This window comes from Scyliorhinus torazame, chromosome 4 (assembly GCF_047496885.1).
Source record: "Scyliorhinus torazame isolate Kashiwa2021f chromosome 4, sScyTor2.1, whole genome shotgun sequence".
Classification (NCBI taxonomy): Eukaryota; Metazoa; Chordata; class Chondrichthyes; order Carcharhiniformes; family Scyliorhinidae; genus Scyliorhinus; species Scyliorhinus torazame.
The window spans coordinates 53,433,301-53,458,065 of record NC_092710.1 but is presented as its reverse complement, the minus strand read 5'-3'; the positions used below and the strand labels follow the sequence as shown (position 1 = coordinate 53,458,065).

Below are 24,765 nucleotides of genomic sequence, written 5' to 3'. Positions count from 1 at the left end.
AAGTGTCTCCCTGCCACGTCCTCTTTTCTCATCAGTTCAAGGGGAGGTTGACTTGAACTGATAAATGACAACTAACATTCATGCCACACAAATAGAATGTCATTCACCTGAGGAAGGAGCAGCGCTCCGAAAACTAGTGACATCGAAACAAACCTGTTGGACTTTAACCTGGTGTTGTAAAACTTCTTACTGGACACAAATAGAAGACCATCTTTAAGAAGAAAGAGTCAAAATACTTTCCCTTAACATTCAAGAACAACAACATTTCTGAGTCATTGACCATTATTATTATGGGGAGTTACCATTAAGCAGAAACTTGACCAGCTGTCTGAATACTGTAGCTGCAACCATCAGTTAAAGGCAACTTATTTATTAAACCTATTAGGATCATGATACAGTGTGAAACCCCGTACACAGCGGGTAGGATCCTGATACACTGCTGTTGTCATTTTACAGATAAATATGATCCAATCGAGTTAACGCACAACATGTTTTGTTGCAAAACATTTGCCAGTTATTCAAAAACAGTTTCAAGCTATGTTTGCTGCATTCGGTGAAAACTCATTTTTATAGTTTGTTCAGTTTCAAACAGAAATTGGTTATTTAATGTGCTGGATATGGAATTTACTGTAGCTCACATTCAACCATGAATTAGATTTATATCATAACTGGAATTATTCTTCACAAGAACAACTTGCGTGTATAGTGCCTTTAAACTGCCCCAAGGTTCTTCCCGTGAAGGTTATCAACATTTAAATGATCTGGAGAACGATTGACTCTTTGAAATCTGTGCTGTCTCGTGGAAAGAGCTGTCAGTTTTATTCCACAGTCCAACTTCCTCCACCGCCCTGTAAATAAATTCTCTTTAAGCTCCTGTGGAATTTGATTGTACCACCCTGTCAGATTGAAAAGTAAAACAACGTGAATACTGGAAGGGAAAGAAATGCTGGAAATTCTCAGAAGGTCAGCAAAATCTGGGGAGACAAACAGAATGAAGAATTCAGACCCATGGGGTTGCATCTGAATTGAAGAAAGATAGAAATATAACAGGTTTTAAACCAGTGGAGTGAAGCAGGGAGCAGGATGTGCAAAAGCTGGACATTTGTAAGTGAGGAGGGAATAAGAGTAGGTTTAATTATACAAATTCCAAACTATCAAATTCCCACACTGCAGGAGGCCATTTGGCCCATCGAGGCTGCACGGACACTTTGAAAGAGCACCCTATCTAGGCCCACTCCCCTGCCCTATCCAGTAACTCTACCTAACCTTTGGGGACTTGGGGGTAATTTAGAATGGATTATCCATCTAAGCTGCACATCTTTGGACTGTGGGATGAAACCGGAGAGCCCGGAGGAAACCCACGCAGACACAGGAAGAAATTTGCAAACTCCACACAGACAGTTCCCCAAGGCCGGAATTGAACGCAGGTCCCTGGCGCTGTGAGGCTGCAGTGCTAACCACGGTGCCACCGTGCTGTCTCTTGTTAGAATGTTTATAGTAAATAAACAAAGGATGTGTCCAACCGTCCCAATGTAACATGAAGGAATAAAAAAATGGCAAAATCAAACCAGCAAAAAACAACATGGAAGCAGCAGAAATTGTTTATTTAATGTGCTGGATATGGACTTTACTGTAGCTCACATTCAACCATGAATTAGATTTATCTCATAACTGGAATTATTCTTCACAAGAACAACTTGCGTGTATAGTGCCTTTAAACTATCCCAAGGTTCTTCCCGTGAACGTTATCAATGGAAAATGGTGTTAAAATGTTGGCTCTGCCCCATGGAAAGCGTTATTACGACAAAAGCTTGGTCAAAGACAAAGTTTTAAATGGTCATCTTAAAGGGAAGAGGCAGTGATAGATAAGGGAATTTTAGGCCAAGTCAGCTGAAAGCTCGGATGTCGATGTTCTTGAGACTAAAATTCAAAACCTCCAGGATATCAGATGGTCAAACCAGATGGTCAAACGGTAAACTGGACACGAATTCAGACAACCTCCATCCGATAAAATCAACTTCAATGGATGAAGCAACTTGTGCACATGGTTGGAAACTGTCCAGGTCCTTATCTGAAATCTCAAATAATCAATGTCCCAGGTGAGGTGAAGGATATGCTTCAAAGTAACTCTGAAGTTCTCTCTTTGAAGCTCGGCAGCATTGAGATCAATAAATGGCAGGAGCTTGATGCCAATTGTTCAGAATAATACAAATTGTCCATCAATCTGCCTGAAGCTTTAGGTCTCAATGTCTTCCTGCTGAGGCAGAACAGCAGCAGAGAAATACATCAAAAATAAACTAATATGTTCTTCAAGTATCTGCGGATCGAGGAGAGCCAAGTCAGTCACATAGAGGACCATGGCAGAAAAACATTAACCTGAATAGAGGTCAATCTTGGAATCGAAGGACATCTGACGATGCAATTACTGAGTCAAGAATGAAATATTGTGACCCTTGTTGAATTGAGTAAATGCCGAGCCAATTATCTTCTTGGTAGCCACCCAGTCAAATCCCCTTGGGATTTTATACTTTCCAATATAGATAATGTCTCCTTCTTCAGATTGGGCTATAGTTCCAATCTGTTCGATCTTCAGTGGGATGCAAAATATGTGATGGCCCATTGGTGAACCTGAGTTACATTAACTCAACTGGTGTATGACCACACCCCCTCCAACAAACACAACACACATTTCAGCATTTCAGGAAGTATCGATCTTCAGTTCCTAACGTATTCGGAGTTAGCTGACCCCACCAACTTGTGCATTGATTCCCATATGGACATTGCAGAAAGGAGCTTTATTCAATCTCCAGTCATATTTCATTAAGTTAACGGTTCTCATCTGGCTTTGTGCCAAGCTCTACACATGCGGTCAATACTGACAGAGTTCACGGCTCTCGCCCACTGTAAGGCCAATTCCTCACATAGAGCAAGGAGTCACAGACTCAGCACCGTAGCAATGCTGTTCACTAATTTCATCTGTGGAAGTTGGTACAAATGCAAAGTTTTCCCTTTATAAACAAGAAATTACAGATAATTGACAGACTAGCGGGATTTCATGCAAATTCATTAAAAAGACACTGATTTGAGCCCACAGTTTAGGAACATGGTTTGCATGTCACATATTACAATAGTTCTCAGCAGTCTATTAAATCTTGGATATAATTCCACTCGCACACAGCAAACTCTAAGCAAACTTCCAATAGATCATGAATCGCCTTCATAAATCTACAAGATGCTCAGTCACTTTGGGAGTGGAACTGGCTGTCAGGTGGAGTACCAAACGGGCGACACAATTAACATCACCAATATTGTGTTGCAGCAGACCTAATTTAATCCCAGCAATATATGCCGAACAATATATGCCTGACATCAAAGTTAATCTGGGAACTTTTTACCCTGTATGTGAATGCTGTATATTGACCTGTAGGCTGACTCTGCCTTGACTCAGTGATGCTGCCGCTCATGCCTCACAATCATTATTCAAACTGGGTAGAGGGATGGCAATAAATATTTTTGAACAAGACTTCCAACAGACATATATGTACCACACACGGTACCTCAAAATTTGTGTTACAGTTCAGAAGTGTGGAAATTGAGCTCATTTTGCACTGCTGTTGAAGAGAAATGTATAACCCATGATGCTTTGTACTTGAATGCACAGCTTGTGAAACTAGATCAGAATGACAGGAATTTATGTAATCATAGAATTTACAGTGCAGAAAGAGGCCATTCGGCCCATCGAGTCTGCACCAACCCTTGGAAAGAGCACCCCACTTAAGCCCACACCGCCACCCCATCCCCGCAACACAGTAACTCCACCCAACCTTTTTGGACAATTAAGGGCAATTTAGCATGGACAATACACCTAACCTGCACATCTTTGGACTGTGGGAGGAAACCGGAGCACCCGGAGCAAACCTACACCACACGGGGAGAACGTGCAGACTCTGTACAGACAGTGACCCAAGCTGGGAATCGAACCTGGGATCCTGGAGTTGTGAAGCAACTGTGCTAACTACTGTGCTACCGTGCTGCCTGGAATAATTTTAGCCCTGGGGTAATGGTAGATTATAATCAACCATTGGTTTCCCACCTCACCGATTATATTCATCATTGACTTTAGTGGAATAAAACTGGTCGGAAAGTTGCTTTTTAGTGTGTGTCTGGTTCCATGTTTTACCTTAAACCAACATTTTTATTCATCAAGTCATAGAATTAAGCTGCACATAATGAGGTCATTCGGCCAATTGAGACGGTACTGGCTCTTTTGAGTGCCTATTCAATTTTACCGTCTCCCCACCTCTCCCCACGTGTTTGTCCTTCAGGTGTTTACCCAATTCTCTTGAAAGTTGAGATTGAATTTGCTTCCAACAGTCTTTCAGCCTGTTAATCCTCGATCATAACAACTTGCTGTATAAAATATATTTTAAAAACTCCTCGTCTCATCTTTCGCTTATGTCATTTGTCCAAAACCTATGCTCTTTACACAGGGTCCCTTTGGTATATAACATAATTGTAAAGATAAAGGTCATCCATTCATTCAGTGGCGATTTCAGAAAACACATCTTCACACCAGAGTATTGCAAATATGGGAATTGTCAACCACAAAAGCTGTTGAGACTAGGGGTCAATTGGCTATTTAAAATAGAGATTGGTACATTCTAGATTAGGTGAATTGGACATTGAATTCCTCAGTGCACCCAAACAGGCGCCGGAATGTGGCGACTAGGGGCGTTTCACAGTAACTTCATTGCAGTGTTAATGTAAGCCTACTTGTGACAATAAAGATTATATAAAAAAGATAGAGATAGGCTATCACCCAGGTTAAGGAATGAACACATGTTGATGGAGCCAAGGTAGATTATTCCTTGTCAAGTTGAATGACAAAAGCAGCGGAAGGGCCCAAGTCCTTTTTATATCTATGTATTCATTATTTTCTTCCTGATGCAAAACATTACTACTTTTTTGACTAAATTCTGAATTGAAATATTTACCATCAGTTTGCAGGACAGCAATCTGACACCTGCTTGCATTGAGGTCGGCATTCAGTGTGAACTAATCTTTTTTCTTTCTACAGATGCTGTCAGACCAGATTTTCCAGCATTTTCTGTTTTTGTTTCAGATTCCAGGATCCGCAGTAATTTGCTTTTATCTTCGTATTTGACAATACTCTACCTGGACAGAAATAAATTCACAGGCTATTGTGTTCCTGGTTTGCGACATCTCTTAATGAGCAGCAAAAACAGGGAGCTGTTTCAGTGAGTACAGCTGTTAGTGTTCAGTTACTAAATATAGCGATCGTGTTATGGACAGCGACCCTGTTATGGACAATGTTAGGAATTAATATGAACAACACATTCTTCTGCGGTGCTTCGCCAATAGGATGATATGTTGCACCTAGTGCCTGTGTATTCCTCTTGCGCGATATTCAGATCCTATTGATTTACACAGAACAATGTTAACATAATACACTGGCTGCATATCCAATGAATAAATGAAACATACCGCCACATCTAATATTGCTCTCCACCAAAAGCAACATCTAAACTTGCGTTGGATATCAAATCAACATTGCCTTTAATTACACCGATTGTACAGTTAATTTTGCTGACAGTGGAACTGAATTTCGGGTGGAGCATCTCATTGGCGCCATTGTACCTTTATCAATGATTTCATGGCTTGTGGGCACTGCTGGCAAGTTAATTTGTGTTGACTTTGTTCCCATTTAGATTGGCCCTTCGTTAATTCCCATTTAGATTGACCCATTTAGGGGCTGTTTAGCACAGGGCTAAATCGCTGGCTTTGAAAGCAGACCGAAGGCAGGCCAGCAGCACGGTTCAATTCCCGTAACAGCCTCCCCGAACAGGCGCCGGAATGTGGCGACTAGGGGCTTTTCACAGTAACTTCATTTGAAGCCTACTTGTGACAATAAGCGATTTTCATTTTCATTTCATCTCATTTTTCAGATTGTGTAGAACCGCCTTCCTTGAAAAGTCCATCTGGTGTATATACACCCAAATTTCTGTGAGAAATTCTGTGAGAAGGGAGTTCAAGACATGAGATCCAGTGGCAGTGAAGGGACGCAATATAGTTCTGAATTAGGATCTTGTGTGACTTGGTTATACATGAAGGCCCTCATGGTTATACATGAATGCCTTCTCAACCTTGCCCATCGCCTGAGGCATGGTGATCCTCAGGTTAAATCACCAACAGTCAACTCTCCCCCTCAATGGGGAAAACAGCCTATGGTCATGAGGAACGATGGCAACTTTACCTGTGTGACTTGGAGTGGAGCTTCCAGGTGGTGTTGTTCCTATGCGTTTTGCTGCCCTTGGCCTCCCAGTGGTAGCGGTCACATATTTGGAAGGTATTATCAAATAAAGCTCGGGGAGTTGCTTGTATACATCACACAATGCTGCTCTGCCACTTTGAGCCGGCGGTGGGGGTGGGGGAAATGAATTCTTGAAGTGCAGCATTGGATGCCAATCAAATGGGCTACTGTGTTCATACATGTTGCTACATCGGCACTCATCCAGACGAGTGGAGACTGTGCTATCGCACTGCTGCATGATGCTTTGTAGATCAAGGAAAGATTTTGTGGAGTCAGGACATGAATTACTCGCCACAAAATTTCCAGCCTCTGAATAGCGCTTGTAGCGATAGAACTTATAAAACTAGTCCAGCTACGTTTTCTGGTTTATGGTGACTCTCGGGATCCATATTTTGGACACTTCAGTGATGGTTAAGTTGTTAACTGTCAAGGGGGATGGTTAGATTTTATTTGGTTGGAGATGACTGGCATTTGTTTAGCATGAATGCTACTTATCAGCCCAAACCTGAATATTGTCCAGGTGCTGCTGAGAATGGCACAGAGGGCTTCAGTTTCTGAGGAGTTGAGAATGGAACTGAACATAATGCAATCATCAGTGAAAATTCAGGCTCCTGATCTGCGATGGAGGGAAGGTCATTGATGATGCACCTGAACATGGTTGATAAGGATACTACCCTAATAAATGCATGCAGCTTAGATAGTTGGACGCAAACAAGCACAACTATCATGCTTTGTGCTCGGTATCACAACAACCAATGGAGATTTTCTGTCTTTCCTCCCCCTTCCCCCCCGCACTTTGAGTGGACCAAGGTGAATATGACCCTGCTAATTTGACTACCTGAATGACAGTTCTTCCAAATTTAGCACAAATCCCTGGATGTTAGTAAGGAGGACTTGCAGATACACAGTCCATTTGGACTCTGCATGGAGCACAAGATGACAGATCAGAGTCAACTAGATATCAGGTTCTGGAGTCACTTAGAGGTCAGACTGGGTAAGATTGGCAGCTTTTCTTCCAAATAGGACATTTGTGAATCAGATTTTTTATGACAATCAAGGATGGCTTTGTGGTCATCATTTCTGAGACTATCTTTACATTCCAGATTTATTAATTAATGTAATTTAAGTTCCACTGTATTGTGGGATCTGAATTCTTGGCCTCTGGATTACTACTCAGTGAGATTACTACCATGCCTTCATATTGTACACCCATCCATGAATGTGAGTCCGTGAATGTCGACCTATGAGGTTCTGACAGCACTGATTAGAAGGCAGAAGTTTAAATCAGTTTGATCCCCGTCTGCTGTTTTCCTATAGCCCTTTAGATTGAGTTTCATTAGGAAAATATAACATTGCTTTTTCTTTGCAATGTTACACATGGCTTTGTCAATTTGGGCTATGAATTAGTTGTCTATTCAGTTATTTATCTCTGTCTCCGCTGATGGAGGAACAAGTTCAGTTCAGATTGACAAAAGCAGCTCAGATCACTGAGAGAATCAAGGGCTGGACTACGAATTTTTGTTTGATCACAGGCTCAAGGAAATTATTGTTGTTTAGACCCACTATGACAGTCTGAAATGTATTTTCTAAAGTTCATTGTAAATAAAATGTGATATTAAATTGAATCTAAAAAGCAATTTATTGAAATCCAAAATAAAACTGGAAATCTTTGAAGTAGAAGTGGAGCAATAATGATTATCAAAGAGATAAAAGCAATATTAATCTAACACTTCCTGCTGGAAAATGAGAATAAGGCACATTTTACAACCGTCGGATTTTACTCCACATTATGGGAAAGAAAATGGGCAAAATATAAAACCTGTGCTCCAGTTGATCTTTTCAGGATCCTGTCCATTGATTTACCTTAACATTAGAATCATTTCCATACACATTTTGGATTTGTATCCTTCAAAAATTTCAGACAATTACATGCTTTGATACTGGACCAGGCCCCTCCCCACCTGCACGTTCTTGGTGTGATTCAGTTGATTTTTGTTTCAAGTAGACATTAAAGTTTTAGATTCAAGATATTTCCTAAGAGAATAAAGCTATAAGATTCCAAAGTTTTTCAACAAACAATCTAAACTTTACTATACAAGTTCATAAAGATACAACAATTTACAACATCTATCTTGAACTCCAATGTTCAGGGTTAACATGAGGCAAATATGAATTAACAGGCAAACTGTGGTCTAACACCCACATTATGCATTTAATAGCAGACGTGACCAAAACCAATCCCATGAATTTCTAAGCAAACAATCCAGACGTTCCAGTAAACACAGTCACTAATCTCACTAAAACTCTGTCGCTCTCAAGAATGATTCCAGTGTCCAGCTTTGAAGATCAAATTTGGAATTCTCTCTGAATAGGGTTGCTTCAATAGCTACTCAGCTCGTAGGGTTTTATTTTCTCCTCTGGAGACTCTGATCTCCTGGATTCCCAAACCTGCATTCCAGCACCAATTCACAGGCATGACTTTAGCACCCTAGCTGAACTGATCAGAACAGTATCGCTTCAAACTCTGCTCTGCAGCACAGAGTCACCAACCTTCTGCTACTTTCTTCAATCTCCTGGGCTTCTACCTTGAACGGCAGGGTAGCACAGTGGTTAGCACTCTTGCTTGTAGAACCAGGGTCCCACGTTCGATTTCCAGCTTGGGTCACTGTCTGTGCAGAGTCGACACATTCTCCCGTGTCTGTGGGTTTCCTCCGGGTGCTCTGGTTTCCTCCCACAAGTTCCGAAATACGTGCTAAGTGAATTGGACAAGCTGAATTGTGATGACTAGGGGAGCTTCACAGCAACTTCATTGCAATGTATGTAAGTCTTGTGATAATTATAAAGATTATGATTATCAGAACCATCACTTCTTATCGTTTGCCAACCGCTGTCCTTTTTCTGCTCGGAGCCTCTCTCTCTTCCTCTCTTTCTTCTGAACTTGGACTTCTTCCTGTCCTCTTTCCCCACCCAATGTCTGGCACTCATGTCAATTATGGCATGCTGCTGGGGACAATGATTATGATTTTCACATCATATTTAAATTTTTATACAAGCAGACTGGGCCTGACCCCCAGCCCAAAGAAATATAAAATGACAGATTATGCGTGCACCATGCACTCCCGACCCACATGGCACAACAACTCTCCATGTGAGGACTGGATAAGGACTGGATTTCCCAGCCCCTCCGTGCTATGTTTGGATCTTGTAACAAATGTCTTCTATGATGAACATGCAGAAACATTCCCTTGTCCATTACTTCAGACACCTCTTGAAAAGAAAATCAAACCGGATAGTCAGGCACCGCCGATTCTTTACAAATCGATGCTGGTTCTATCTGATCAGCTGAAAAATTCCAAGCTGCTTCCTGACCAAATCCCAAATTTTGGAATCTAGTCATTCAGATTAAAAGATGTTTAGGCTAACTGACTGATTTCCGATCAGAAACTGATCAGATTTCCCCCCCCCCCCCCCCCCCCCCCCCCCCCCCCCCCCCCCCCCCCCTCACCTTTCTCAAATGGCAATGCTTTGGTAACCGGGCTCACTTTTACTTGGAGGAACTGCTTTTAATGTAGGGCGGCACGGTGGCACAGTTAACACTGTTGCACAGAGCCAGGGACCCAGGTTCGATTCCCGGCTTGATCACTGTGCGGAGTCTGCATGTTCTCCACGTGTCTGCGTTGGTTTTCTACGGGTGCTGGTTTCCTCCACAAGTCCCGAAACACGTGCCGTTAGGTGATTTGGACATTCGGAATTCTCCCTCTGTACCCAAACAGGCGCCAGAGTGTGGCGACCAGGGGATTTTCACAGTAACTACATTGCTGTGTTAATGTAAGTCTACTTGTGACACGAATAAAGATTATTATGATTATAATCCACAGTTTTATCTGGGAAGGCACTGCTGAGAGGTCTTCTGACTAAAATCACTCACAAACTATTTTCCAATTTTAAGTGGGTAAGAAGCCCTGCGTTTTACATGTTTAAGATATAGTTCAACTTTGCACAAGAACAATTCTGAGTTCCCTTCCCAGGAGGCAACAATAGAGGTTCAGTGTCACAAAGTCATGAACATTTCCAAGTGTAGGTCATTATACAAAGCCACACGAACTACAGGTAAGAACAAGGCCAGTCACTGGTCCCTCTGCAATTTCAATCGCAAGATTTGCATTCTCCACTGGTTTTGTTTTAAAAATTGTGTCCACAGTATCTACTTAATGTTTAATTTCCACAGTGACACCAGACATGTCCCCATGTTGGTGTCAGAAAGAGGGATAATTTAGAGTCAGTAAACACTGCAAAAGCTCATAAACAGCAGAATGTCCACTGACACTTTCCCCACTTCTTCTTTCGGTGTGTCATCCATCCTGGTGCACCAACCTCTAGAACTTTGTCTCTGGAGTCTCTCTGAGTGACTCCAGAGACTTAACTGTGGGCCCCATTGGATGGTTGGATCTATCAACTTGTAAAGACCTTGTCCCCATCTTGAACACCACTGCTTCCCTTGACAAAAGGGCCACTGGGCACAGATATGGAGTAACAACCCAGGAATAAAGAGTGCAATTATCAGTGTCCCACTGCAGTCCAGACTGAGTTCCACCTTGGGTCCTTCCTGTCTGTACATTTCCCTAGTGCCCCATTGGGGATCATTCAGCCCCGGATCTCCTGCAGAAGCAGCGCTGTGGGGCCGGGAGGCGGAGTCTGGTGACCCTGTTGCTGGGCCCCTGATGTCACAATGGGAGATGACCCTCACTCAGCTCCAACTGGAAACAGATTTCAACCTGGAGCCCGGCCGGTTAAAGGGGAGAAACAGGGAATCAGAGAAAAATGTCCAGAGAATGAAAGCTGGGATGTTTATAAATTAAAATATTCACATTATTACACTCAGTCTGGATCTGGATTCCCGCAGTGCCTTCAGGTGCCTCTTTGTGGTTGGACTGAACAGATTCTCCAGAAGCCTGAAACAGATTAAAGATTTAATAGGAATGAAATAGAGTGACCATAAGTGTAAATAACAGGAATGACAAATATTAACCATAAACATTACTTGATCCATTTTATGTTTTATGTATTACATTAATACAAACACTTACAAGATCCGCTCCAGACTCTTGCAGGTCAGTGTGAGGTGGTGAAGAGCAAGAGCACATTGGTCTGTGAATGAGTTTAATCCCAGGTTCAGATCTTTCAGTGACCGGTTTTTACTGAGAGCAGAGGCAAGATCCTCGACACAAGAATCTGTGAGACCTGCATTCCATAGGCTGGGGGTCAGAGAGAGAAATAACAGCAATCAGGGTATATACACAGAGTTTATTACTAACATGACTGATACTATTAATAACATTACAATGCAGATATTCAGTTATTATGAACACAATATCGCACAGTCTTGTATTTACCTCAGTTTCTGGTCGGGGCGGGAGGGCGCCGTCTGGGGGACAAACGGGTGCGTGGGACCCGGGTGAGGAGCTGGTTTAAAAAGGGGATGGCTAGTTGACGATGGGGGGGGGCGGGGGGTGAAGGGCCCCCCAACGCGATTGATCACGTGGAACGTGAGAGGGTTGAACGGGCCGATTAAGAGGGCAAGGGTGTTTGTGCACCTAAAGAGACTGAAGGCGGATGTGGTTATGCTTCAGGAGACGCACCTGAAATTGGCGGATCAGGTCAGATTAAGGAAAGGATGGGTGGGACACATATTCCACTCAGGCTTAGATGCGAAAAATAGAGGGGTGGCAATACTGGTGGGGAAACGGGTATCGTTTGAGGCTAAGACCATAGTGGTGGACAGTGGGGGCAGGTACGTGATGGTGAGTGGCAGATTGCAAGGTGAGGCGGTGGTGCTGGTGAACGTATATGCCCCGAACTGGGATGACGCGGGTTTTATGAAGCGTATGTTGGGGCGCATCCCGGACCTAGAGATGGTAATTTGGTAATGGGGGGGGCACTTCAACACGGTGCTGGACCCAGAGCTGGACCGGTCCAGATCAAGGACCGTGAGAAGGCCGGCAGCGGCCAAAGTGCTTAAGGGATTTATGGAGCAGATGGGAGGAGTGGATCCCTGGAGATTTGCTAGACCGAGGAGTAAAGAGTTTTCCTTCTTCCCCCACGTCCATAAAGTATACTCCCGGATAGACCTTTTTGTCCTAGGAAGGGCGCTGATCCCGAAAGTGGCAGGAACGGAATACTCGGCTATAGCCGTTTCAGATCACGCCCCACATTGGGTGGATCTGGATCTAGGAGAGGAGAAGGAGCAGCGCCCACTTTGGAGATTCGACATGGGACTGTTGGAGGACGAGGGGCTATGTGGAAGGGTGAGGGGATGTATTGAAAGATACCTAGAGGTCAATGATGATGGAGAGGTCCAGGTGGGAGTAGTATGGGAGGCGCTGAAGGCAGTGGTTAGGGGGGAGCTGATTTCCATAAGAGCCCACAAGGGGAAACAAGAGGGTAAAGAAAGGGAGAGACTGATTGGGGAGATTCTGAGGGTGGATAGGCAGTATGCGGAGGCCCCGGATGAAGAGCTATACAGGGAAAGACGGAGACTACAGACGGAGTTTGACCTGCTGACCACGGGTAAGGCGGAGACGCAGTGGAGGAAGGCACAGGGAATACAACACGAATATGGGGAAAAGGCGAGCCGATTGTTGGCCCAACAACTTAGGAAGAGGGGGGCGGCGAGAGAGATCGGAGGTGTTAGGGACGGGGAGGGAAGGATGGAGCAGAGAGCGGTGAGGGTGAACGGGGTGTTTAAGTCATTTTATGAGAGGCTGTATAAGTCCCAACCCCCGGAGGGGAAAGAGGGAATGATACACTTCCTGGACCAGCTGGAGTTCCCGAGGGTTGAGGAGCAGGAGGTGGCAGGTCTGGGAGCGCAGATTGAGGTGGAGGAGGTGGTTAAAGGAATCGGGAACATGCAGGCAGGAAAGGCCCCGGGACCAGATGGGTTCCCGGTGGAATTTTACAGGAAATATGTGGACCTACTGGCCCCACTCCTGACGAGAACCTTCAATGAGGCTAAGGAAAGGGGGACACTACCCCCGACAATGTCGGAGGCGACAATATCGTTGATCCTGAAACAAGACAAAGATCCGCTGCAGTGCGGGTCATACAGGCCCATCTCCCTCCTAAATGTAGATGCCAAGTTACTGGCCAAAGTGATGGCGACAAGGATAGAGGACTGTGTCCCAGGGGTAGTACATGACGACCAGACAGGATTTGTTAAAGGGAGGCAATTGAATGCCAATATACGAAGGTTGCTGGGGGTGATGATGATGCCCCCACCGGAGGGGGAGGCGGAGATAGTGGTGGCGATGGATGCAGAGAAGGCATTTGATAGAGTGGAGTGGGACTACCTGTGGGAGGTACTGAAGAGATTTGGATTTGGAGAGGGGTTCATCAGATGGGTTCAGCTCCTGTACGGGGCCCCGGTGGCAAGCGTGGTTACAAATAGGCAACGATCCGACTATTTCCGATTACATAGGGGCACAAGACAGGGGTGCCCCCTGTCCCCGTTACTGTTCACGTTGGCAATCGAGCCATTGGCCATAGCGCTGAGGGGCTCTAAGAAGTGGAGGGGGGTGCTCAGAGGAGGAGAGGAACATCGGGTGTCATTATATGCGGACGATTTGCTGCTACATGTGGCGGACCCAGTGGAGGGGATGCCAGAGGTAATGCAGACACTCAGGGAGTTTGGGGAGTTCTCGGGATACAAATTGAATATGGGAAAGAGTGAACTTTTTCTGATGCACCCCGGGGAACAGGGCAGGGGGATAGACGATCTGCCACTGAGGAGAGTAGCAAAGGATTTTCGATATCTAGGGATCCAGGTGGCCAGGAACTGGGGAACCTTGCATAAACTTAACTTGACGCGACTGGTAGAGCAGATGGAGGAGGACTTTAAGAGGTGGGACATGGTGCCCCTGTCATTGGCGGGTAGAGTACAGGCGGTTAAAATGGTGGTCCTCCCGAGGTTTCTTTTCGTGTTTCAGTGCCTCCCCATACTGATTACAAAGGCCTTTTTCAAGAAAGTGGACAGGAGCATTATGAGCTTTGTGTGGGCTGGAAAGCCCCCGAGGGTAAAGAGGGGGTTCCTGCAGCGCAGTAGGGACAGAGGGGGATTGGCACTGCCGAGTCTGAGTGACTATTATTGGGCCGCCAACGTGTCTATGATATGTAAGTGGATGAGGGAAGAAGAAGGGACGGCGTGGAAAAGGCTGGAGATGGCGTCCTGTAAGGGAACAAGTTTAAAAGCACTGGCGACGGCGCCGTTACCGTTCTCCCCGAAAAAATACACCACAAACCCATTGGTGGTGGCGACTTTGAAGATTTGGGGGCAGTGGAGACGACATAGGGGAGTGACGGGTGCCTCGGTGTGGTCCCCGATAAGGAACAATCACAGGTTCGTCCCGGGGAGGAAAAATGGGGGATTTCAATCTTGGCAGCGAGCAGGAATTGGGAAGTTGAAGGACTTGTTCTTAGACGGGACATTCGCGAGTCTGGGAGCATTGGTAGAAAAATACGAGTTGCCACCTGGGAATGCCTTCCGATATATGCAAGTGAGGGCATTTGCGAGGCAACAGGTGAGGGAATTTCCGCAGCTCCCGGCGGAAGGGACCAAGGCCAGAGTGATTTCGGGAGCATGGGTCGGTGAAGGTAAAGGCACCGATATATACAGGGAAATGAGAGACGAGGGGGAGACGATGGTAGAGGAGCTGAAGGGTAAATGGGAGGAAGAGCTGGGGGAAGAGATTGAGGAGGGGCTGTGGGCAGATGCCCTAAGCAGGGTAAATTCCTCGTCCTCGTGTGCCAGGCTTAGCCTGATCCAATTCAAGGTTCTACACAGGGCGCATATGACGGGAGCAAGGCTGAGTAGATTTTTTGGAGTGGAGGATAGGTGCGCGGGAAGCCCGGCGAACCACACCCACATGTTTTGGTCATGCCCGGTATTGCATGGGTTCTGGGTGGGTGTGGCAAGAGTGATCTCAAAGGTGGTGGGGGTCCGGGTCGAACCAAGCTGGGGGTTAGCTATATTTGGGGTTGCAGAAGAGCCGGGAGTGCAGGAGGCGAGAGAGGCCGATGTTTTGGCCTTTGCGTCCCGAGTAGTCCGGCGAAGGATTCTACTTATGTGGAAAGAAGCTAAACCCCCGGGCGTGGAGGCCTGGATAAACGACATAGCAGGGTTTATAAAATTGGAGCGAATCAAATACGCACCAAGAGGTTCGGCTCAGGGGTTCACCAGGCGGTGGCAACCGTTCCTTGACTATCTCGCAATGCGATAAGGGAAAACAGGAAAGACAGCAGCAGCAACCCAGGGTGGAGGGGGGGGGGGGTGTATTCTGTATTTGGGGTTTTTTGTTTTTTTCTTTCTATGCTAGTTGTTTATATTTATTTTTTCAGTATTATTATTGCTTTTTTCTTGTTCTTTTTCTGCACTTGTTGTTAGTTTAATATATTGTTTAAATAACGGTCAATGTACATTTTGTTACTAAGTTGTAAAAATGGAAAATTCTTTTTGATCGAAAAACTTTAGTAAAATGTATTTTTTTTTAAAAGGAATCTTCTCGTAAAATGGAGGCAGAAATGAAGTTGTGTTTAACTCACATTCTGTGATTTCTTGCTGGTTTTTACTCATTCTATGGAAAGCCTTCCTAAGGCGACAGACGAATGGTCATTCCAAACATGTCAGAAACTCAGAGGGAAACATTTGTCAAACAAAGACAGAAATAATGACAGGACATTGCTGAATCTCTTGTTGACTGCTGAATTAACATAACCATAGACAGGACAAGTGTCTTCCTTAGCAGACACAGGAACCACACCGAGGGGGACATTCCTGACAGAAAGTCGGGGGTAGGGTCTGCACACAGGTCACTGAGGAGATCTCAGTCCAAACTGTTTCCAATCATTTCCCAAACGTTTGACATTTGTGGCTCTTCCAACATTTAAGATACTTTGCTGTCTCTATTCTGTGAATCCAGCTGTGAAATATCTTCACTTCAATGTCTTTTCCCCAACACTATCCCCATGTCCCTTTATGTCTTGGGATTTAGAAATCAGTCAATCTCTGCTTTAAACTTGGTCAATATCTTTCCATCTTTGAGAGTGGAGAAATCACCAGGAATGTGGGATTTGATCTCCAGGGTTAGGTTGGAGAAACAGGGCTCGTTCAGGCCCTATTGAACCAATCTCTCCTCCTAGGACAGTCCGGCAATCTCACTATCAGCCAATTGACCCTCCGCTGCACCCCCCTCTCCACTTTCAGTGACTGGTGTACAAGCTCCCTTTGTACATCCACATTGCCCAACATATCACCATTTAAATTTGACTCTTTCCTTCAGTTTTTGTTTGACACTAACTTGGACAACTGTCCGAATTGTCTCAGTGTTGTGCTCACATAAAATGGCCACCATTAAGTAACTTAAAATGGCTGACTGCTGATCGTGGATTTGTTTAGACAGATTCCCAGAGAGAGAGATAGAGAGATGCAGAGACAGAGAAGATGGGGAGAATACAGAATACATTAATTCAAGATTCAGAATCTCCATCAAACACTGTTAGCAAAAGTACATCATGGGGTTAGATACAGATTACACATCCCTCTACACTGTCCCCATTCCCAGGGCAGCTACAGTACGATGATGTATACAGAGTAAAGCTCCCTCTACACTGTCCCCATCAAACACTCCCAGTACAGGTACAACACGGGGTTAGATACTGGGTAAAGTTTCCTCTACACTGTCTCCATGATCACTCCCAAGACATGGCAGAGGCAGTACAACGTGGAAATCACCATCCCTGTGTATAGTCTGAACAGCGCTGTCGGAATGTAATACATTTCAATCAGAGCTCACAGAATCATAGAATATACATTGCAGGAGTAGGCCATTTGGCCCATCGAGTCTGCACTGGCCCTCGGAGAGAGCACCCTACCCAAGCCCACGCCTCCAGCCTCTCCAAATAACCCCAGTAACACCACCTAACCTTTGGGTCACTAAGGGGCAATTTAGCACGGCCAACATCTCCTCTCATCCTTCTCGGCTCTAGTGAATACAGGCACAATCATAGAATCCCTACAATGCAGAGGGAGGCCATTCTGCCCATCGAATCTACACCAACCCTCTGACACAGCATTCTATGTAAACTCAGTCACCCGCCCTATCCCAATAACTCCTTAACCTAATCTAAACAATCTTTCTTGGACACTAAGGGGTAATTTAGCAGGACCATTCCACCTGGCCTGCACATCTTTGGACTGTGGAAGGAAACCGGAGCACCCGGAGGAAACCCACGCACACACGGGGAGAAACTGCCAACTCCACATAATCAGTCACACAAGGCCGGAATTTAACCCGGGTCACTGTGAGGCAGCAGTGCTAACCACTGTGCCACAGTCAAACCAATCTCTCCTTGTAGGACAGTCCGGCAACCTCCCTATCAGCCGATTGACCCTCCGCTGCACTCCCTCTCTGGCAACTATATCCTTTCTTAGTTAGGGCGACCGAAACTGTACGCAATACTCCAGGTATGCTCTCACCAAGGCCTTGTGTAACTGCAGTAAGACATCTCCACTTATGAACTCAAATCCCTCTTTCAATGAAGGCCAACATATCATTGGCCTTCTTAACTGCTTGCTGCACCCCCCTCTCCACTTTCAGTGACTGGTGTACAAGGACAACCAGCTCCCTTTCTATATCCACATTCCCCAACAAATCACTGTTTAAATCAGACACTTTCCATCAGTATTTTGTTATACCAATGTGTACAAATGTCAGAAATGACTGTGCTGTGCTCACCTAAAATGGCCACCATTAAGTAACTTAAAATGGCTGACTGCTGATCGTGGATTTTGTTTTGACAATATTCCCAGGCAGACAGAGAGAGAAGCAGAAACAGAGAGATGGAGAAACTAATAGAAGACATTTATTTGAGATTTTGAAATTCCGTCAAACACGACCAGCAAAGGTACATCATGGGGTTAGACACAGATTCCTCTACACTGTCCCTGGCAAACACTCCCAGGACAGGTACAGCACAGGGTTAGATACAGAGTAAAGCTCCCTGTATACTCTCCCCATCAAACACTCCCAGGACAGGTACAGCACGGGGTTAGATACAGAGTAAAGCTCCCTCTACACTGCCCCATCAACCACTCCCAGGAGAGGTACATAGGAACAGTAATGGGCCATTCAGCTGATCGAGCCTGCCTTAGCGACTAGACCACCTTAATCAATAACCTATTTTAATAATCCGATACAAAGCCCTGGATCAATTTATTTCCTGGCAGCATCAGTTGCTGTAAATGCTGCTCTACACTATGTCTGAAATATTATTGCATTAGAGAATGTCATTGTGAATATTATCTTGTAATATATAACCGTTCTCATCTCTATTTAAACACATTAGCTCCTTTCCCAGTGATCACTGCAGTTAACCCAGTCACTGTTTATACTATAAGCTCTTGTCCCAGTTAATACTACATTACACCATACTGCTGTGGACACTACAATTAACCCTTTTGGAGAGCTGACTACCATGTAGCCAGGGTAAGAGCCTGTGGGACTACCATGTATAATAAGCTTTATTGTCACAAGTAGGCTTACATTAACACTGCAATGAGGTTACTGTGAAAAGCCCCTAGTCGCCACATTCCGCCGCCTGTTCGGGTACACGGAGGGAGAATTCAGAATGCCCAAATTACCCAACAGCACGTCGTTCAGACTTGTGGGAGCAAACCGGAGCTCCCGGAGGAAACCCACGCAGACACAGGGAGAACGTGCCAGGAATCGAACCCGGGACCCTGGAGCTGCGAAGCCACAGTGCTACCCACTGTGCTATCGTGCCGCACAAAGAGTCACACAAACAACCCCCCCCCCACCCCAGACACACAAACACGTATACAGACAAACACAAACTCACACACAGACACAAACTCAGACAGGCTGGGTCAATACATCTTTCAAATACATCTTTCAGGGCAGCACGGTAGCATTGTGGATAGCACAATTGCTTCACAGCTCCAGGGTCCCAGGTTCGATTCCGGCTTGGGTCACTGTCTGTGCGGAGTCTGCACATCCTCCCCGTGTCTGCATGGGTTTCCTCTAGGTGCTCCGGTTTCGTCCCACAGTCCAAAGATGTGCGGGTTAGGTGGATTGGCCATGATAAATTGCCCTTAGTGTTCAAAATTGCCCTTGGTGTTGGGTGGGGTTACTGGGTTATGGGGATAGGGTGGAGGTGTTGACCTTGGGTAGGGTGCTCTTTCCAAGAGCCGGTGCAACTTAATGGGCCGAATGGCCTCCTTCTGCACGGTAACAGCCTCCCCGAACAGGCGCCGGAATGTGGCGACTAGGGGCTTTTCACAGTAACTTCATTTGAAGCCTACTTGTGACAATAAGTGATTTTCATTTCATTTTTTCATTTTCATTTTTCAAATTCGATGATGATCTATGAAATGGAGCGAGATCCATTCTCCACCTTTAACTTGGAGAGGTGTATCTGGCCTGTGTGTGACCCAAGTCACACGCTGACTCTGAACATCCTCACAACAGCTTGCGGACAGACTTTTCTAAAGCACTTTTCATAACCTTTGGGTATCACAAACTGCTACACAGGCAATGGAACCCTTTTGAAATCTAGTCAGTGGTTATTTAGGAAATGGACCAGCTAATTTCAGAGAGAGAGAGACACACAGAAACAGGATGAGATTGTGCTGTGCATGTTTCACAGCTGACACTGAGACACACACGAGACGTACAATATCAATTATTGTTCTGAAGCATGTGATTAAATCACCCCTTAAACTAAATTCCAGTGTTTCAGAGTGAAGCTTCTTCTATACTGTCCATCAAACACTCACAACCCAAATACTGTCTGGGCTTAAATACAGAGTCAAAATCCCTCTGTCCTGTCCAAGGAATTTTTCATTGCAGATAGTTATTTTTATTTTTTGGAAAAACAGAACTCAAATTGCACCGAATCCCAGGGTGGACTCATGTTTATTTCAGCCCTTCACATTTAAACATGAAGTTTAAGCTCCGATTACAGGTGTCTGCTTGTCTCTGTTTGTATATTCTCTGTTACTGTTGTTTTGTTACTTGACTGAAGTATTTGAATAATAGGCCTTGGTTAATCAATCCTTTTTCTCAGCACATGGAAGTTGTGAATCTTCAAGGCTGTCAGTCTGATGAAGATAACAAAAAACGACATGCTTTGATCATCAATCCATTCCCCAACCCTAAATAGATCTCACACATTTCCATAATGCAGGATTATCTCCATCAAAACTTCTAATCAGTTCCCAATACTCTTGTTAACACTTGCCTGTATAACCTAAATTCCACTGACAGATTCCAAAAGCTGCACAGAAAAATGACAGGTTATTTTAAACTTTGAAACAAAACTATTTGAACTTATGCTTCAATCCTATTATACAGAAATGTTGTCCTGTGGGCTGACAGTTTCTCAGTAAGACTGAAACATTGAGGTACGCCTTGCACTGCACTGGACAACATTTGTGGCACTTCCAAAATCTACGACACATTGCTGTCTGTATTGTGTGAATCCAGCTGTGAAATATCTGTCCAGTTTAAACTTCCACTGTTTCTGTCTTCTCATCATTTATAAAGATCACGGTTCTATTCTTTTTAAGTCTAAAATACATCATCTTACATTTCCCGACACAGAAACACGTCCACAGTTCAGTCAACTGCCAAAACGATAATATTTCCCTGCAATTTGATGTTTCCAGCTGTGCTGTTTACAACGCTGTCTAATGTTTGGTGTCATCGGCAAACTAGGATGTGTAGCATTCTATCAAATTGTCTTAAATGGCTAATATATATGTGTCTATGCACGCATGTGTGTGTGTGTGTGTATGTATCTGTTGCCGTGTATGTATCAGTCAGTGTGTGCACGCGCATGTGTGTGTGTATCTGTGAAGTGGGGCGTCATTCTCCGACCCCCCGCCGGGTCGGAGAATGGCCGTTGGCCGCCGTGAATCCCGCCCCCGCCGAAGTCTCCGCTCCCGGAGATTGGGCGGGGGCGGGAATCCAGCCGCGCCGTTTGGCGGGACCCCCCGCTGGATTCTCCGGCCCGGATGGGCCGAAGTCCCGCCCAGGAATTGCCTGTCCCGCCGACGTAAATCAAACCTGGTATTTACCGGCGGGACCAGGCAGCGTGGGCGGGCTCCGGGGTCCTGGGGGGGGGCGCGGGGCGATCTGACCCCGGGGGGTGCCCCCACGGTGGCCTGGCCCGCGATCGGGGCCCACCGATCCGCGGGCGGGCCTGTGCCGTGGGGGCACTCTTTCCCTTCCGCCTCCGCTACGGCCTCCACCATGGCGGAGGCGGAAGAGACTCTCCCCACTGCGCATGCGCGGGAAACTTTCGGCGGCCGCTGACGCTCCCGCGCATGCGCGGGGAAACTGACAGCGGCCGCTGACGCTCCCGCGCATGCGCCGCATTTCCGCGCCAGCTGGCGGGGCAACAAACGCCATTTCCGCCAGCTGGCGGGGCGGAAATCCCTCCGGCGTCGGCCTAGCCCCTCAATGTTGGGGCTAGGCCGCCAAAGATGCGGAGACTTCCGCACCTTTTTGCCGGCGCGATGCCAGTCTGATTTGCGCCGGCTTTGGCGCCAGTCGGCGGGCATCCCGCCGTTGGGGGAGAATTTCGCCCCTTGTGTCTGTGTACGCATTTAAGTCTCAAAGGAAAATATGAGCAGGTGTAGGCGATTTGGCCCATCGAGTCTGCTCCACCATTCAAACAGATCCTGGCACGCACAGACGCACGCACACTCACACACACATTCCTATTTTATTATACACAGTCGAGTTGTGTCTGGAACATGCTCAACGATTGAGCTTCCACAACCCTCTGGATCAGAGAATTCCAAAGATTCTCCACCCTCTGAATTAAGAAATTCCCCCTCATCTCAGTCTCCAATGGTCCACTCCTGATTCTGAGCATTCGCGTCAAGAGGGCGACAATACAAGACCGGGGATGTACTTCTGAGGCTGTATAAGGCTCTGGTCAGACCCCATTTGGAGTATTGTGAGCAGTTTTGGGCCCGGTATCTAAGGAAGGATGTGCTGGCCTTGGAAAGGGTCCAGAGGAGGTTCACAAGAATGATCCCTGGAATGAAGAACTTGTCGTATGAGGAATGGTTGAGGACACTGGGTCTGTACTCGTTGGAGTTTAGAAGGATGAGGGGGGGATCTTATTGAAACTTACAGGATACTGCAAGGCCTGGATAGAGTGGACATGGAGAGGATGTTTCCACTAGTAGGAAAAACTAGAAGCAGAGGACACCATCTCAGAGTAAAGGGACGATCCTTTAAAACAGAGATGGAGGAGGAATTTCTTCAGCCAGAGGATGGTGAATCTGTGGAACTCTTTGCCGCAGAAGGGTGTGGAGGCCAAATCACTGAGTATCTCTAAGACAGAGATAGATAGGTTCTTGATCAATAAGGGGATATGGGGTTATGGAGAGAAGACAGGAGAATGGGAATTAGAAAAATATTTCATAGAATTTACAGTGCAGAAGGAGGCCACCCGGCCCATCGAGTCTGCACCAGCTCCTGGAAAGAGCACCACACCCAAGGTCAACACCTCCACCCTATCCCCATAACCCAGTAACCCCACCCAACACTAAGGGCAATTTTGAACACTAAGGGCAATTTATCATGGTCAATCCACCTAACCTGCACATCTTTGGACTGTGGGAGGAAACCGGAGCACCCGGAGGAAACCCACGCACACACGGGAGGATGTGCAGACTCCGCACAGACAGTGACCCAAGCCGGAATCGAACCTGGGACCCTGGAGCTGTGAAGCATTTGTGCTATCCACAAGGCTACCGTGCTGCCCTAATTCTGGCATATCAGCCATGATTGAATGGCGGAGCAGACTCGATGGGCCGAGTGGCCTAATTCTGCTTCTATGTTTATGGTCTTATGGTTTGAGACTGTGCCCCCTCCCCCTGGTTCTAATCTCACCAGTCGGAGATCATCCAACCGACATCTATCTTGTGATGCCCCGTGTGAATTGTGTATGTTTCAAGATCACCTCTCATTTTTCGGCACTCTCGGGAACACGGGTACATTTTCCTCAATCTCTCCTCATCAGACAACTTCACCATCCCAGGGATTCGTCTGGTGAATCTCCATTACACTCCTTCTACAGCAAGTATATCCTTCCTTAGATATGGAGAACAAAACTCTACACAATGGTCCAGGTGTGTTGTGACCAAGGCTCTGTACAATTGCAGCAAGTCATCTTAAACCCTGTACTAATAACCCCGAGCGATGAAAGTTAACGTACCATTGGCCTTCCTGATTGCTTAATGGACCCACACGCTAGCGTTTAGTGACCCATGAATAAGGAGTTAGATACAGAGTAAAGCTCCCTCTACACTGTCCCCATCAAACACTCCCAGGACAGGTACAGCACGGGGCGAGATACAGAGTAAAGCTCCCTCTACACTGTCCCCATCAAACACTCCCAGGACAGGTACAGCACGGGGTTAGATACAGAGTAAAGCTCCCTCTGCACTGTCCCCATCAAACACTCCCAGGACAGGTACAGCACGGGTTAGATACAGAGTAAAGCTGCATCGACACTGTCCCCATCAAACACTCCCAGGACAGGTACAGCACGGGGTTAGATAAAGGGTAAAGCTCCCTCTGCACTGTCCCCATCAAACACTCCCAGGACAGGTACAGCACGGGGTTAGATACAGAGTAAAGCTCCCACTACACGGTCCCCATCAAACACTCCCAGGACAGGTACAGCACGGGGTTAGATAAAGGGTAAAGCTCCCTCTGCACTGTCCCCATCAAACACTCCCAGGACAGGTACAGCACGGGGTTAGATACAGAGTAAAGCTCCCTCTACACTGTCCCCATCAAACACTCCCAGGACAGGTACAGCACGGGGTTAGATACAGAGTAAAGCTCCCTCTACACTGTCCCCAGCAAACACTCCCAGGACAGGTACAGCACGGGGTTAGATACAGAGTAAAGCTCCCTCTACACTGTCCCTATCAAACACTCCCAGGACAGGTACAGCGTGGGGTTACAAATGGAATAAATGTTCCTCTACAATTTCCACAACAGAAGCTGCCAAGATATTTACAGCAAGTAGAGGGAATGAGGCAATGTTTCCAAAGGAAGGGTTTTATTTTTAAAGAAGATAGGGAATTATCAACATAACAGAACTTACCCCAAATGATGATTATTCCAATATCCAAATCAAAAACGATGCAGAATTCATTCGCATCCCACTTTTCCGGATAATCTTAAATAGATAAACATAGAAATAATTAGCAATAACAGACCACAAGGAAGAGGAGCAGGCCTGAACCATTCAGCCCTTCCAGCTCACTCCACCAGTCAATATGATCATGGAGCTTCTTCCATTTCAACACCGTGTTCCTGCCCTATCCCCGTGCC

At 45.9% G+C, this 24,765-nt stretch overlaps 1 protein-coding gene across 1 annotated transcript in view; it reads right to left on the bottom strand.

Moving 5' to 3' along the window:
- The window catches only part of LOC140411350 (NACHT, LRR and PYD domains-containing protein 3-like), an 888,640-nt gene that overhangs the window by 346,401 nt on the left and 517,474 nt on the right, over positions 1–24,765 (bottom strand). The gene's annotated exons all lie outside the window — the stretch shown is intronic.